Source organism: Miniopterus natalensis, chromosome 13, assembly GCF_054644295.1.
Source record: "Miniopterus natalensis isolate mMinNat1 chromosome 13, mMinNat1.hap1, whole genome shotgun sequence".
Taxonomy (NCBI): domain Eukaryota; kingdom Metazoa; phylum Chordata; class Mammalia; order Chiroptera; family Miniopteridae; genus Miniopterus; species Miniopterus natalensis.
This window is the reverse complement of record NC_142093.1, coordinates 43,962-56,452: the sequence shown is the minus strand read 5'-3', so window position 1 is coordinate 56,452 and position 12,491 is coordinate 43,962.

Sequence of the window (12,491 nt, the reverse complement as noted above, 5' to 3'; positions counted from 1 at the left end):
GGTGCCATAGAACAAATCAGGTGGCTGTTATTGCAGGTTCTCCAGAGTTCTTCCTATGCACTACTTGTGTTGGGAGTGCAATATTGTGTGTTTGTATTAAAGAAATAAAGCATCTTTATCATTTATTAATACTAACTTATGAACTCGAACAGTGTAAAAACAATCAAAACGTGTCTGCCCATTATAATTTCTCATCTTTTTCATTTCCTCCTTTCTTCCTGACATTGTCTCATGAGATTACCAGTAGAGATGAAATAAGTGACAGCAGTGAGTGACGTGGCATCTAAGGCCCCTACATCAGTGATTTTCAGTCTCTGTGCCACAAGAATTTTTAAAACATACAATAATACCTGACTGTTGAGTCAGGGGCATTGGCCTCTTTCCCCTTAGATTAAGAAAAACACACAACAAAAACAGCCAAGACAGCAATAGCCGTCCAGAGTGAATGAATCAAAGTAATGCCTTTTCTGTGTGTGGGTCAGACTGGCCAAAAATACACTTTTTGGTGTGCCGCAGAATTTTAGTAATTGGTGTACGTGAGCTGAAGAGGGTTGAAAATTGCTGCTCGAGACCTTCCTGGAGGTGGAAGCAGTAAAAACAGTTCTGAATATTTAGGACATTATTTTTATTTCATTGTTTCATCAGTCTTTTGCTTGAAAAGATTTTTTCTCTCCATGTTTTATAAATTCCATCATCAGACAATGAGCACAAAGATAAAAAACAAGCACAGGTTGTAACGTTTTGTGTTACTTAACTCACTGGTGAAGTTTGTTCTCAGTATCTGCTTGGCTTGGAGCTGGTGGGACTGAGGCCGGGACATCTAACCTGTCAGTCAGCATGCCGACTGGGGCAGATGGGTTTCTTTTTTTGAGTCTGGCAGTAGATTATGCCCAAACCTATACAAGCATCCAAAGATAGGCATTCCTGAGGAGGAGAAATAAATCACTCTTATTTTCCATGAAGACCATGGTCAAGCCCTGGGTGCTGTAGAAATTCCTGTTTAACTGCGTGGGACCCATGGACATGCTGGGGCCCAGCTGCAGAATCTGTACCAGTTGTCTTTTCTGCCTAAAGAAGTTCCTGCCTTTTGGTAACCGTTTTTGAAAAGTCAATAAAACAAGAAACAATGAGGCGACGCACAGTGACTCAGTGTTTGAATTTTGCTCACATTTTCAGGGATGAAATAAACACACCTACATAACAGTTCACTGTTCTGGGTTGGAACTATAAAAGAAGGAAACTCAGTTCTCGGCCAGGAGCTTATGACTCTGCTTCCAGAAGTAGCAGGATGAGCAGCCGATGAGCAGGAAATACAGAAACACCAGAAAATGTGCTCCTACCCATAATATTTCCATCATTGTCTCTGCTACAGTGCCTCACACTCTACAAACTGAGTTTCATCTTTGTGTTTTCTCCTTGAAAATTGTCATTGAAATGAAATACTTTCTGAAGGGGAGACTGCATTAATCCATTAATAACTATTCACCTTTAATTCAAAATAGAATATTAATTTCCTTAGGAAGTGAGAACCTGAACCATAGGAGCAGATGAGGAAAGGCCTGGATTTTGGCCTGTGGGATACTCAGTTCTGAGCTTAAGGACACTTTGTCATGAGGGCCAGAACAGGAAATTACAGAATCTGCTGACCCGTAGCCTGCGGTCCACCCGGGGGTCTTGCAACAATCGTGCTTCTGAGCAATCGTGACTCTTAACTAAGGACAAGCTACTGATGACGGTGAACACTTAATGCAGAGCCAAGGCCTGCACTGGGCGGGGGTGTTCCCCAGGCTCCCCACCATGATGGGCTTGTGTTCCAGGAGGAGGATCAGCTATTCTGTCAGGACAGGCGGACGGAGGGCAGGCAGACAACAGAGCGCTGACAGGCAAGTAGATGACAGACGGGGAGGCCAGTCTGTCCGAACCGTAAATGGAACCCAGGATCCTATTTATATAAAGAGACACAACAGGGAAGGAAAACATGCAAATTATAAATGGCAAATTTTTCACTGAGAGGTTTATTTTAATCCCTGGAGGTCCTTCACCCTGCAGCTTAAAGCTTTAAAGTCTAAACAGAATAAAAAGCAGAACACATTGCAAATGGGGCCTCAAGATTGGGTCTCCGTCTAGTCAGAGGTTGCTGTGAGGCACTGCATGCCTTCCTTGGGCTTTGCAGTCCACTTGTCAAACACGGGAAAAGAGTAAAAAGTCAGGATAGCAAATAACTAGTGACTCAGCCCAGAGCAGGCCAGTGCTTGAGAAGGGGCCGTGGTCCTCTGAGTGACCCCTGCAGCGTCTCCAGGACACACCCTTGGAGGTGAACAGCAGGGATCAGGCTGGGACAAGCCAGGCTGACGTTATCAGGACTTGAGGACCATGTTTTTCTAAGCTGCTTGGCAAGTCAGGATCACAGCATCCAGAGTTCAGAAAGGGGCGTGTACCCAGAGTGGCAGAAGCGTGTTCTCACACAGTTTTTCCCTGCAGGTGTGTGTGAGGTGTCCATGTGGGCATCTATTGAGATGGGCAGAGACCCACTCAGCTTGGACCACAGACAGTTAAGGCTGGAAGTGATGTTAGAAATTATCTGGCCCCAAGAAAAGCCCCCAAGTAGCGAAAGCAATCTTGAGGAAGGAGAGCAAAGCTGGAGGTATCACTACCTGATTTCAAGCTACAGTAACAAGCTCTCTCAATCTAAACAGTAAAATAGTGTCCCCCAAACATATAGGTAGATGAGAAGAACAGAGCAGAGAGCCCAGAAATAAACCCACACCTACATGGTCAATTAATCTATGACAAACACAGCAGGAACATACAATGGGGTAAAGATAGTCTCCTCAATAGTGTTGGGAAGACTGGGGCAGATATATGGGGGGAAATGGAGCTGATTACTTTCTTACACCAGGTACAAAAATAAACTCAAAGTGGATTAGAGACTTAAAGGTAAGACCTGAAACAATGAAACACCTAGAAGAAAACATGAGAAGCCAACTCTTTGACATTGGTCTTAGCAGTATTTTGTTGGTTTTGTCCCAAAGCTTTTCACAGAGAAGGAAACCATCAACAAAATGAAACACAATCTACTGAACGAGAGATGTTCACCAATAATACATTCAATAAGGGGTTAATACCCCAAATATATAAAAACTTATACAACTCAACATCACTGCGGATCCAGAGGGAAGCCGGCACGTCCCGGATGCTCCATGTCAGTCATTCCCAGTAACTCTCACGACGGCCTGTGAGGATCAGCATTCTCTGCATGAGGGGCTGAGGTGTGGAGAGACAGAGTATCTGCCTGGGTCAAAAACCTAATACGTTGGAGAAATAAGAGTTTGAACCCAAATCATCCTGGCGGCAAAGGCTGCTCTGGTCTCTGCACCAAGCTGGTTTTCAAGAAGTAAATGCCTACCAGCATGTGTAAAGGGTTTACTAGCCTGTCAAGTGCATATATTGACTCAACAGGTCAAAGCCTAAGCAGATTCTCATACAAGATACTGCTCCCGACTGCTTAGTGCCCCAGTGACCACCCGCTGGGTGACTTGAGGTTGGGCTGCCTCAGGGTGACAGCGCTGCCCCAACATCTCACACTGAGCAGTCTCGGAGCAGCAAATGCTCACATCACTGGGAAGGCTCTTGTGGTTCAGTTTCTGTAGATAATTTTATATAAGGTGATATATGTGTTTCAAAAATGGGAATAAAGAGTCCTGCCTGGTTTGGCTCAGTGGTTAGAGCTTCAGCCCATGGATTGAAAGGTCCCGGGTTCGATTCCGGCCAAGGGTGCGTACCTCGGTTGCAGGCTTGATCCCTGGCCCTGGTTGGGGTGAGTGTGGGAGCCAACCAATCCATGTGTTTCTCTCACGTCACCGTTTTCCTCCCTCCCCTCCCATTCTCTCTGAAAAATCAATGGAAAAAAATACTCTCAGGTGAGGATTAAAAAAAAAAAAAAAAGGAATAAAGAGAAAGCCAGAGGGAGAGCAAACAAGGTTTGTCAGAGGAGCCAGAGCAGTGCTGAGCAGGCCTCCTGGGCCGACTGCTGACCCGGGCAATGGCCCACGTGACTCCAAGTGCAGTGGCCCCATGTGAGCATGGGACCCGGGGCTGGAGGACTTTGAGACCTTCCAGATCGCCACAGGGACATTTGCAGAATACGATCCTTTCAGTGGCTCACCATTCCCTTTCAGGTAAATGGGAAGTGGCCATGGTTATAAAAGGAGAGGACTTCTTTAGAAAGTTTCACACATCTTTGGGTTTGTGATTTTTTCAGCAATAGTGAAAAAAAGGCCCAGATGTGCACGTTCCAAATACCTCCTTGCAGCCCACACCTGCATTTCAAGGCTGCACACCTAATACTGTTTTACAGGTGAGGAGACAAACTGAGCCGATGTCAACACTTCTGTTGTGGTTGGGCAGGTAGAGGCAGAAGGAAACATGACTCACCTGTGTGTGTTGGCCCTGGGCAGAGTGAACAGGCCTGACTTGAGGGTGGAAGGGAGTCCAGCCTCGCTCAGGGTACTCACCTCATGCTAGTTCTGCTCACAGGATGTTCTCACGTGGCCAGCAGTCTGCAGTGTCAGGAACCTGTTGCATAGCCCTTCCCAAGCAAGAAAGTTTCTAACGTTTTGTTTAGAAGGTGCATTCTAACAAAAATGCACCTTCAACAGAGATTAAACTCCAACCTCTAGAAAGAGTGTGTCTGTGTACACAGCACCTCAAGCACCCACTGAGAAGGAAGTTCATAGAGAACATGAGCCTCAAGCCTGGGGAGCAGTTGGAGCCTGTGTTCCTGGAGCTGCTTGGCCGGGACCAGCGAAATGTCCCAGGTTCCTATCTGGTAAAGGTTGACTGAAGATTAAAGGGTGGAAAATGCATTTAAAGGCATTTATCACATAGTAATCACCCAATTGATGGTAGCTTTATTATTCTAATTGTGTTAGTCCCCTAATTATTCAATATATATCTTTCACTCATTTGTCTACAGTATTTGTGAACCAGTTTATGTTTCAAGCTGCCATCACTCCTGGAAACATTTTTTTCGTTTCCCGAGTCCTCCACCTTTCGCAGCTCTAGAACATGGGATCTGCTAACCAGCTGTGTGCATACTTAATTAGCTCGTCATTTCCCTTCTCAAACTACCTTCCGCAGAAGGAGACTCCTTGGGTCTCGGTGGGTCTGGAAATCCCCTCCACAGGGTTTAGTAAAGTGAGGGTGGGTTAGGATGTCAGCATAGAGAACCAGGAAGGAAACAGACAATTTTCTGATCTAGAGAAAGCACTGTAGCTGCACCCAGGAGTCCTGAAGTATTGTAGCCTCTATGCTGAAATACCTGGCCACACATACCATAGCTTGTGTGTTAGACTTACCAAGAGCTTCTCACTCTTAGTGGATGGAAAAATCTATGCTAGTTATTTTAAGGCTGTACGACCTCTCCTGTTTGCAGAGCAAGTTCACAAGGGACTTGACATACATCATCTCTTTTGAAATGCTGCTAGACTGTGGCATAGGTGGAGAAGTGGTTGTCCCTGTTTTTAGATGGACTCAGAAGAAGTGAGTTACCCGATGTCGACTAATTGTAGCTTCTAGTCCTCTGATTCCTTCCAGCACTGTTTGCTTATCTGATTCTTTGTTTTTTCTAGCTCTTCATAATTGCTCATTTTCTATACTCAGAGTCTCTAGACGTAAATATAGAGTGCACACTGCTGCACTCTAAAGTACAACACTTCACAGTTAGGCGAAACTTTCATTCCTACACTAACACTTCCTGTCTGACCAGAGAGCTATTGACCATTTGAGCAGGAAAACCCTTCAAAAACACTGCCACTAATTAGCCACGAGATGCAAAGTCACCTCCGGACCTGGCCCTGCTGGAATGTTTGGAAGACCCGACACTTGTTAGGCACATAAGCCACCTGCCCCAAACCCTGGGCAGAGACGGAGAACACAAGCTTCCAGATGGGACCACGGTGGCGCCGAATCCAGTCCAATCTCCAGGTTAAGTTCAGAATCTGCAGGGACGTGAGGGAGTGCACATGTGGCTTATGCTCAAGACTGGAGTTTCTCCTACACGGATTGTTCTCTGTTACATGTCTGGGTGTAAAGGGCCAAAGCATAGGCTTGGACTCAGGGCCTGGAAGAATGCCACAGGAGAGGAGACGTCTGATGGATGGCATTTCCACAAGAGCCTGTGTGAGAGGAAGACACCTGAGAGTTGGAAGAGAGAATTAATTATGGGCGAGCACAAAGCCATTTCCAGCCCTGGCCCTGTTCTGCCTCTTACAGGAGAACATGTCGAGGTCAGAGTTCGCCTGTCCATTTCACTGGTGCTGAGAAACAAGGTCAGCATCTACTCAGGAAACAGAGCTGAAGTCCTGGTCTGTAGGTATGAGCCTCTGTGTCAAAAAGCCTCTGTATTAAAAAGATAGTCAGTTTCCTTTCGACTCGAGCTCTACTTGACAGAACCACATGGTCAAAGAGCATCAGTGAAATGATGGGAGGGTCTCAAGGCCGCCTGGGCGCACCCTCAGCTTACAGATGACAAAACAGAGGGAAACGCCTTTCCCAGTGTTGCCCCAGTGAGAGCCACCACCAAACCTCCACGTCCACACCCCGAGCACTTCCATGCACAGTCCTCTCAGCTTGTTTTCATGACTGGGACTATCTAAGAAGGTTTACAAGTCTTTCAGTAACTTAATGAAAACTTTACATCTCAGCACAAAAACAACTTATCTTTAGTGTCCAGGGCAACAAAATGCTGTAACTAATCATAAAAAAAAATGCCACAGAATGGATTGTACCAAAAAAAAAAAAAAAAAAAAGGTACTATTTTCAGAAACCTAGTTCCTGGTTAATGTGTAGCTCCGGAGGTTAGGTGACAGTGTTGACGGTGAAGGGTCTTACTCAGCTTTGCCTTCTTTGACAGACTTTCCCACACCCATTCATTGTTCCTCCTTCCTGTTGTCAAACTAAATACAGGCCCTGTCTCTCATGCAAGGTGAGCCCTCCACCTGTGCACTGATCCAACCTCTTGCCTACTGAAGTCTCTCAGTCCATCAATTACCCCTTCTGTCAGCGTCTGTAGCCTTTTTCTAGGTAAGCATAGCTTCCCAGGAACATGCATTCCCAGAACATCATGGAGTAACCCTCCCAGGACCACATCCTTCTCACTAATGGCCTCTCTCTCAACATAATAATGAAGGAGAGAGGCAAATTGTTGAGTGAAGACATCCAGGCAAGGGGAGCAGCATATGTGAAAACCTGTAATGAAAATAATTTGATGTCAATAAAATAATTTGGTTACTGTACTGTAACTAAAACACAGGGAAGGACAGTGATTGGAGAAAAACACGGTTGCAGAAAAATGGGCTGGAGGTAGATTATGTGACGTGGAGGCTTAGGACCCGGTAAACAGCATAGACTTTTATCTTAAATCCAGTGGGAAAATCATGTAAAATTTTAAGGAATTAGATGATACAATCAAATTATGTTTGTATTTTCAAAAGCTCACTCCAGTTGTTGGATGAAGAATGGGTTGGAGAAAGAGGGGCCCATGTTGGGGTGAAAGTTTGTGTGCCTGCAACTCCTCCAAGGTGTGCTGAGTCAGCAGGACCCTCGGGGAGCTCGAATGGCAGAGAGAGGGTTGGGGAGGGGTGAAATCAGAGCAGAGAGAAGGGGCACAGGCCCAAGACCCACAGGGAGTGGTATCATTTTTTCTGGTTCGGGAGGGACCAGCAAGAAGACACCAGCGTGACCTGAGGCGGACAGAAAGCCAAGAAGACAGATTTTTCATTTTTTTCCTTGGTGGGGAAGGTTGTGTGTTCTTTCAAATGCACTTAGTAAAATTTGCACTGAAAGTGTCAAATTTGACAAGGTTGTGCCCATTTTTAGATATTTTTAGAAAGAATCTATTGTTTTGCTGGGTTTTGGTTTTATTTTGGGAAAAGGTAAACCGAACTAGAGTATTTGAGAGTGAATTGCAAATGGAGACTTGGGACAGGTGTGCCTGGAAAAGGAGAGGTGAGGTCCAGGTAAGCTGACCTTGAAGGGGGAAGAAACAAGGCCCTGGTAACTGCTGAAGGGTGGCCTGGTAGAGGAGCTAGAGGTGAAGGGGAGGCGGGTGGAGGGGGTGGGAGATGGACCCTGAGCACAGGGACCTCCACCCACGTCCCTCTTTAGCCTGAGGCAGGGATCATTGCCTGCATTCATGGCTGCACCTTTGTGACACCAGCTGGTGATGTTTCACAGTGTTGTTCTCCGTGGACACCCCCAGTTTCCTCCCCGGCTTATTTTACCTTAGGTTTTCCAACTCACATGTGCCACCCAAAGTGAAGATTCCTGCTACGTATTCAGGCTGGAGAAAAAGGCAGAGACATTTGCGTTTGTTAAAGGCACAGCGTGAGCAGAAAGCAACTCTGCACCAGGCACTCAGCGAATCAGAGAATTAGAACCAGACAGGACTTAAAGGATTCTCCACCCTAATGCCTGCATTTCACAGGTGGGAACAATGAGAACTAAAGAAATCACATGAGTTACCTGAGGTTAAATTTCCCAGCACATGTATTCTATGCAATGAGATCAGTGTGATCTTCTGTAGACACGTGGATGTTCCTGCTCATTCCAGCCAGAAAGGTGGTCCCTCCTCCACAGGCCCTTTGTCCCACCTGGCCCTCCTCAGATCACAATTAAAGTTAAATGCCTCAGTTTCCAGAATAAGAAATTTAAGAAGTGTAATGATTTGCAGAATCGGGCAGATTTCTAAAACTGCTGAGATATGCCTGTTAACAAAGGTGTTCTCAGCCTTAAGAACAGGTTGAAATTTGCTGATGAGAGATGTTCATGGAGAAATAGACCCAGTTAGAAAGAGCCCAAGTGAAACCCAAGTCCTGCTTTATAAAGTGCCTGGATAGATATTCATTAAAAATTGCCAAGAAACAGGCCCTCTGTGCTGTGTGCATTCGGTCTGTTTAGTGGCTGCAGACCTGGCTGGGTGCTTCCATCCTTGGTATGTTCTGTCCCCTATTTGTTGCAGCAGGAATGCTGGTCACGGATTGCTCCCATGTCTCATCTTCTGAGCTAGAACTTGCGATCACTGCCATGAAGATTTTGTGGAGGAAAACTGAGGCAATGACTGCAAAGGCAATCGTGTTGAGCAGTTGATTCCAGTTCATGCTAAAAGGCAACATCCCGGCTGACAAGGCCACCATAGCCGCCGTGCAGGTGCCAGTGCTAGAGGCACTGAGTGTTCTGGGATCCTTGACGTGCTGCATGCACTCTGTGACCGCCAGCAAGTAGGGGAGGATTGGAGGCTTGCTGAGCAGGAGCCACTGGCCTGTGCTCCCCTGCTGCTGACCCACACGCCTATGTTTGGATCCAGGCCCTCTCCCTCCAGCCTGAGGTACCCAAGCACAGCTGTGCACTGCCTCTGGGTAAAAGGAATCAGTGGGGATCAGTTTACAGGGAAGGGCAAAGCTGTGTTTGAAGCAATGACGCCTCCAGCACACGCAGAGTCACGGATAACTTAGTGTGATTAGAAGCCAATGTGCGAAGCTGCCTGAGATCCAACAGTGATTGGAACTGAAGCTGACATTCAGGATAAGGCTGAAACCTGCTCTGGAGTGTGTGCATGCATGTGTGTACACACACATGAGCACCTGTGAGCACTGTATACACGTGTGCATACATGCATGTGTGTGTAAGCATGTGTGTGTGCACTGAACGGAGAGATGGAATGAGGCATGGTTGCCAAATGAGGTGAGTTTAGAAAGAGTCTTCTAAAGAAGAGATCCCAGCTGCTGAGTTGGCTCGGTGTCTCCCATTGGGCCTAGCAGGGTCATTCACTGTCTTAGGCAAACAGCATTTTATGATGGACCCTTTCTAGTAATGTTCAATAAGTACTGGGTGCAGGCTCCACCGTCCCCTTCCTCCCTCCACACCCCTGTCCCCACCTTATCCTCTTAAGGTGGGAAAAGAGTTAAAACAAACGTGCAGAGTGAGGCAATGCCCTGAAAAGCCCCTGTCACCAGGTCCCTGAGCAGAACTGCTGAGTCAGTGAGGTGCTGGCTCTCCACTGTGTCTCATCCAGCCCCAGCACGTCTGCTGCCTGGGCCAAGGTTTTCCTGTAGCTTCAGCTTTTTCATGCTCTGTTGGCATTAGAAAAGAATTTATCTCTAGTCAGGAGCCACGTTCGGCTTGTTGCAAATCACCCATTTTGAACAGGCCCACACTAGATCCAAATCATTAATGGGAGGCAGGAAAAATAATTAAGGATTAAAACACAACTGGCCATGATGCCTTCGGGGCCATGTGTGAAGGTTGCCATTCAGGAAATAAAGGGCTTTCAGACCTTGGAGTGTTCAAGTGGCCCCATTACACCTAATCTAATAATATCCAGGTGCAATTATGGGTCACTACCTCCCACTTCCGTGGAGACAGCACAGTGTGTACAAGCAGGGCCTGCACTGAGGTGGAGTCCGAGTTAGACTCCATTGTGGGCTACAAGCACTCGGATAAACAAAACTGCAAGTGTGGTACTTACCAGCGCTGGTGCAACAGCTTAGAAAAAACACTATAATCCAGTAAATTCTCACTGGCAGTGGAAGCTTATGTCACAGTAGTTGACTAGCTGCTCTGGTTCGCCCACGATTGTCCTGGAAATTTGGGTTAGTTGGTTACCCAGAAGGACACAGCCATTCTCAGAGCACAGAGTCCTGCCTTACAGTCTGTATAATTTATGTTACACTATATCTCCTTTTCTGGTAGTTTATTAAAGAAACTATGTTGATTGCTGATTCATCTTCACACTATAACAGAATTCCAGAAAAAGTAAAACAGAAGAAGGAAAATTATTTTTTAAATAATCAATGGAATTTAAAATGGCACAATTTCTTTGGAAACTTGTCTGGCAGTTTCTCTAAAAGTCAAACAGAATTACCGCTTGACCCATCAATTTTACTTCTAAGTATATACCTGAGAGAATTGAAAACACATGTCCACACAAAACTTGTACACAAATGATCACAGCAGTATTATTCATAATAGCCAAAAAGTAGAAACATCCCCAATGGGTAAGTTAAATGTGCTATATCCATAGAATGGAATTTTATCCAGCCATAGAAAGGAATGAAGTACTGGTCCACGTTGTAACAGATGAAAAGATGAGGCAGAAAGAGGGTCAGTCTGCACAGGACCAGCAGAGGAATGGCTTGTGGAAAATTGTGGGCTGTTTAGTTTATCGTCTGTTGTAATATAGGGTGAGTTTGGGTGAGGATTAGGGTTACTGAATATAGATTTATTTATGCTTTAGTTCATAGAATAGAGGAACTAAAGACACTTGGGACTATTAGCAAACATATCCTGTGGAACATTAAAAAAAATTGTACCATGAGAAAGTATATTTCTAGAACTTCATTTGTTCATAAATTTACCAATCTAATGAACACTGGTGTCACAGACAATTCACAATTCCTTATGGGGGGGTCAAAATTCTGCCACCTTGATGTTTCTTTTTAGAATATTGATTTTTAAGCTGTTTATCAAGGAACAAAATTCAGAAAGAATCTTTGAGTCCCGCCCCCCATTTCGGCGCAAAGAAATGCCCCTTTCTTCTGCCATCTCGTGTGCATCTTAAGAATAGCACCTCTCTGCTAAGCACCTGCTCTTACCGTTTTGCAAACATTCCTTGAGGCCCCAAGCTCAGAATGTCTCCTACTCCCATGTTTTATTTCTATCTCTGAACCTCTCCTGCATGTCTGGGTCTCTGACTCTGTTGTGTATGCAAGGTTCCCGTACATATGTATGTCTTAAATTTTGTTATTTTCTGTTGCTAATCTGTGATATCTATTTGATTATTAGACCAGAAAAGAACCTTGAAGTTAAAGAGAAGTGTGTTTCTCTCCCACCTAATCAGATATCTCATAGAATGTAAATTTTGGTAGAACATGTATGTCAACATTTCCTGAAAAAAGATTTAACAATTTAAATAAAGTAACTTATTCTCAACTGAATTATTATGCCAGTAACATATGGTACAATGTACTGATTTAGCTTGTGGATGTAAAACTTTTATTTAAAGTTTCAAAGCTGGTAATGAAGAGTACCAAACTTATGTGTTTGGAATATTGATCTTAAACCAGTTGTTAAGAAACAAAAACTGAGAAAGAACTGATGATTCTCATCTCAATTTCTCATTTAGTTGAAAAAAAACCTGGTTTAGGTAGAAAACTTTAGCCTAATCTCCTTAGCTGTAGACACTGACTCCAAGACGGAGTTTGTTGACTCTTTTATTTTACCCCTCCATGTCCTATTGTTTTGTGGGTGACCTGACAAAAATGAACCTGGCGTGTCTGCTGCACTTTCTAAATTACCCCGATATCACCCATTTCGCCTCTACAGTCTAAGACCCAGTTTTCCCATTTCCCACAAGGTCCTATATACCCAACATATATAGTACAATACAGTCACTTTAAAAAAATGTTTCCAGTGTGCTTCTCGGCTGCCATCTC